The sequence below is a fragment of the Dendrobium catenatum genome, unplaced genomic scaffold (genome assembly GCF_001605985.2).
Source record: "Dendrobium catenatum unplaced genomic scaffold, ASM160598v2 fragScaff_scaffold_414, whole genome shotgun sequence".
NCBI lineage: Eukaryota > Viridiplantae > Streptophyta > Magnoliopsida > Asparagales > Orchidaceae > Dendrobium > Dendrobium catenatum.
The window spans coordinates 879512-884611 of NW_021318876.1; the positions used below are offsets into that span (position 1 = coordinate 879512).

Sequence of the window (5100 nt, forward strand, 5' to 3'; positions counted from 1 at the left end):
TTCAATTTGAAAATTAGGCCTTGTTTATATATTTAATAAAATTTTAGTTATTTTAATTATGAAAATAACATGCAACATTTATATATTATATATAAATTTAAAATGCACTTTTTTTTTTTTTTGAGAAAAAAATTATGCCGTGATAATCGGCTTTAAAGTCCTAGATCTATTTTTAGATAAGTGCAATATATGTTATTTGTGTATTAGAATCAGAAGAAAAACCGGATTGAAATTCAATAATTGTACTTAGATAGAATCGGGAACCGAATAATATAGTAAATATTAAAAATTATTTAAATAATATTAATTTATTATAATATATATATATATATATATATATATACATTATTGTGCAATTTCAAAGCCCATCAAAATATGATATTTTTGAAGGGGTCATTTAAATCAATTAAGACAAACTCACGCACATAACATTCACAAGCTTTGAACCCAAAATCTCTTAGTCGATAGCCAAAACTCCCAGCCAACAGATCAAGATAAGCTACGCCAAATACAATATCACTAACCTTATAAATCTGCCTCCCATGACTCATGATTGAGAAAATCTCTAGTGTGCCACTAGATCAAGAGTTGGTAACCATAATTCATTTCAAAAAGATAACTACAAATGCCCATTAATATATAAAAAATATATATATAAATCAAGCAAGTTATAGGAATACTCAAACATTAAACGGAAAAAAAAAATTATTACAAACTCGTGAAGGCAACTAAAAAAACATGCCTACTTTTTCTGCTACCAAAACAATCAGAACCTGCTAAGATACAAACTAAACTATCATTCTTACCAATCAATACTCTTCTCTCAAATCAACCAAATCTTCACTAAATCAAAGCCTACTTCATCAATACAATCATACATACAGAGTTACAGAATTCACACTGCTTGCAACTGAGTATTACTGTTAAGCTTCACTTAAGCTGCACCAGAAGACCTATCATTTGGCCCAGCCAGCACAATCTGACAACAGATTTCACATGCATTTAAGAATTCAGGTGAGATATATCTAATTATTGAGCAAGGAGTCTAAAGAGATTAAAAGAAATTGAAGGAATTTTTTATACACAAAAATTATGTCTCTCAGTGCAATCAGAACTTGTTAAAAATCATCCAGTAAGCTCAAGAAGGGGTGTAATCGGCATGTCTTGGTGAGTTGAAGGCTTCTATATTGCTTCTAAAAGCAGCTTTTTAGTACAAAAGTTTTAATTTTTTACTAGAAAGCTGCTTTATGAAGCAATAAAAAAGCCGTCCCAAACAAAGCTGAAGAATCACTCAGCTTGCCACATTAAGCAAATGAGTCAAAAATTTCACTTTATGTAAGTCATTTATTTACTGAGCCAAATACGAGTTGTTCGTGAAGATAAAGCCTATTTTAGGTTTAGGGTTTAGATTATCGAATACATGACCGTATATGTGTGTATATAGAATACATGACCGTATAGAGATATATTTGCATATTTTTAGTTATATATATAAATTAGTTGAGCTACTATGAAGTCAAACAGGACCGAACAAAGATAGTCATGTTAGCTTGATGAGGGAGTAAATGGTAATTTATTAAAATTATTCACACTAGACCTAATTATCAATTTGAAAATGGATAACAAACTTTTTTTATAGCACAAATAAGGTTTTGTTTGGGACGGTTTTCTTATTGCTTCTTAAAGCAAGTTTCTAATAAAAAAATAAAAATAGTAAGAAAACCATCCCAAATGAAGCCAAAATATTACAAGCTATCAATCTGATTTGTTTGCTTTTAGTTAGAATACATTCTTTGAAAAATAACAGGTTTATTAGATTCCATTATTTGGTTAGATGAGATTTGAAATCAATAAGAATTTTCAACAAAAGAAGAACCTTCAAAATCCCTCAAAAATGGATCTATTCATTTTCAAAATGAGCAGAAAAAAGCATCACTTACTACGACCAAATAAGCTTTTAGTGCAGCCAGAACTTACATTACAATCAAAAGCGTATCTTCTTGCGAGCATTATTGCTGCATTCCTTTCTCTCGTGGATTCAAAAGCGAAGCTGAAGGAGAGGCCACTTTTAGCTTGCCAGAAGAGTGACTGAGCCGCAGCGCTTCCACCTCCTCTAACCCCGCAAAGCTGAGCATTGACAACAAGAGAGGGAACTTAATACATTTTTTTTAGCTATAAAAGATAAAACCACCACCTATTTTAGGTTTTTTGCACCGTAATTATAAGAAGGATGGTATAAGGGCAAAAAAAAAAAAAAATTATTTCTTTACAGAATGGTCACAAGTAGTTATGCTTTGCAAATTATCAACAGAATGGTCACTAGTAGTTATGTTTTCGCAAATTACATAAATAATATTTTCCAACTACTTCAAAGTGGAAAAGAAACGTAGGGAAAAACGCTAAGGGTTCATTTCCACTGCGAAGGAACCTCTGTAATCTATAGATACTAAAGCTACTAGGAAATTTCCAGTATAACATTGCATATTTCTTTTTAAGAAAATGCCAATGACGATGCAAATCAAAACGTTTATAAATTTAGTTACAACTGGACTGATTAAAACACAAATAAAATGATCAGCTATAACAAGAAATCTAGCTGTTGAATCTAATTTATCTAAATTGGCATTTTTGAATTTTAAAATTTATACTATTTGTACTGTAGGATTTTATTCGTACTGTATGATCTTTTAAATCATTGTCTAATTAGGTCAGTTGATTAAGCAATCAAACCGAATATAAATTGATTACAGATCGTACAGTTTGATCATAAATCATAGTGTACGACTCACCCAAGGAGTTCCCGGATGAAATTCGGTTCATTTAAGTATGATTATAAAGATCGTAATCTACGACTCACCCGAGAACTCTCAGGATGACATTTGGTTGTAAAAATTGATAGAGTTAGAGATAAAATTATAGCTTTGAAGATTATTGTTCATGCTAAGATTATTAATATTATAAGTGCTTATACTTCTCAAGTAGGTTTGGATGTGTGTTCAAAATTAAAATTTTGAAATGACTTAAAAGAATTAATACAAATCATATCTCTTGAAGAAAAAAGTTTTTATTGGAGGAGATTTAAATGAACATACTGGCAGAGGAAGATAATTTTAAAAACATACATGATGGTTATAGGTTTGTAGCAATCAATGAAGGTGGTAATTGTTTTAGCTTATGCTTTTTTAATTGCCAATACATTTTTTAAGAAAAGAGATGAACATCTCATCACCAATAAGAATGGATATAGTAATACTAAAATTGATTGTTTTCTTATAAGAAAAATATATCATTTAGATTGTAAAGATTGTAAAGTTATTCTGAGTGAAAGTTTATATATCAAACATTGTTTATTAGTTTTTGAATTTTAAGATGAATGGCCAAAATATGAAAAATAAAGTAAAACATTGTTCTAAGATTAGATGGGGGTATTTAAAGTACATAAATAAAATATTTTTGAAAGTAAGAGTTGAGATCTTAAGATTTTGCCCGTGCATGAGAATGTTATGTTAAAAAATGTAGGTAGAGATATTAAAAATTTTGCAAAGAATGTACTTGGAGTATCAAAAGGAAAAGCTCAAAAAAAAAATGTTGGTGGTGGAATTAAAATGAGCAAGAAAAGATTAAAAAATAAGAAATTTGTAATAAAAATTTTAATAATTGAGAAAAATATAAAGAGGTCCGAAAGGAGTCTAAGAAAGCAATATGCGATGCAAAAATTTTAGTATTTAATTATTTATATAATAAATTAGATACTAAGGAGGGCAAAAAATTTTAGCCAAACAAAGAGATAGAAGAAATAAGATTTAGTTCAAGTGAAGTGCATTAAGGATGAAAATTAAAAAAATGATTTTATTAGTGAGACCTGCAATGCTTTATGGCGTAGAATGTTGGTCATTAATAGAGAAGCATAATATTAAGTTAAGTGTTGCAGAAATGAGGATGCTTAGGTGAATGAGTGACATTACTCTTCAAGACAGGATACAAAATGAGCATATACATGAAAAGGTTGTAGTAGCTCCAATGGCTTATAAGATTAGAGAGAGTTGTCTTAGATGGTTTGGTCACATAAAACGACAACCTTCTGATGATACAGATAGGAGAGTAGATGTATTAGATTTAGCTTATGTTAAGAAAGGTAGAGGCAGACCTAAAAAGGATTGTTATAAAATATTAGAAATGACCTTTCTTTATTAGATTTAAATGAGAATTTGACTCTTAACAAAGCATAATGGAGAAAAAATATTCATTTAGCTAACCCCGCATAGTGAGATAAATGCTTAATGTTGTTGTTGTTGTTGCAAGTCTTTTTAGGTCTTCTATTCTCTTTTTTAACATAGGTTAAATCTAATACATTTACTCTCCTAACTGGGTCATTAGAAGTCTGACGTTTTATGTGACCAAACCATCTCAGGAGACTCTCTAATCTTCTATACCACTAGAACTACAACCTTTTCACGTATATGCTTGTTTCGAATTCTATCTCTATGAGTAAAGCCACTCATCCACCTGAGCATCCTCAGTCATACAACAATTAACTTAATTTTATGCTTCTATTTTCAACATTTTGCACCATAAACTTTTGCAGGTCTCACTAACACCTTATAGAATTTTCCCTTAAAAAATTGTACATTAATGTCCAACATAATTAAAAAAAAAAAAAAAAAGATCCACAGTATGTAAGCAAATCTATCTGGATGCCAACCCTATTGTTGAACTATAATCTACAGCCAAGCAGAAACAAAACAAAAGAAATAAAAAAAAATGCAAAAAACATTACCTCTGCCGGATATCCTGGCAAAATGATCGCAAATCCTGCTTTGCTACAGTTGGCCATCCCTCTGCAGCGGCGCCGAACTCACGTCTTTTCTCCCGTATGCGAAAATCCCGCTCGATCCCGTCGTTAAATACCCGATCAAGAGAAGGATTCAGGCACTCACTCGCTCTCTGCCCTCTCCCGATACCCCTTCCCACGACACTCCACTGCCTCCTGATCTCCCCTCAATCCCGAGCCCAGCAGCCGGAATCCTCCCAGCCTCCAACCAAAATCCCGATCTCCCTCATTAACCGACCCCCTCTTAGTCATCCAGCCACCAATCCAGA

The 5100-nt window shown here is 31.5% G+C and overlaps 1 long non-coding RNA gene across 1 annotated transcript; it reads right to left on the bottom strand.

Annotated features, from left to right (window-relative positions):
• Window positions 1-632: 632 nt before the first annotated feature.
• Window positions 633-2140, bottom strand: LOC110101989. The gene is made up of 2 exons (XR_002303762.2): window positions 1978-2140; window positions 633-979 (listed from the first exon to the last, which is right to left on the bottom strand). It is a non-coding gene; the product is annotated as an uncharacterized LOC110101989 (long non-coding RNA).
• Window positions 2141-5100: the final 2960 nt, after the last annotated feature.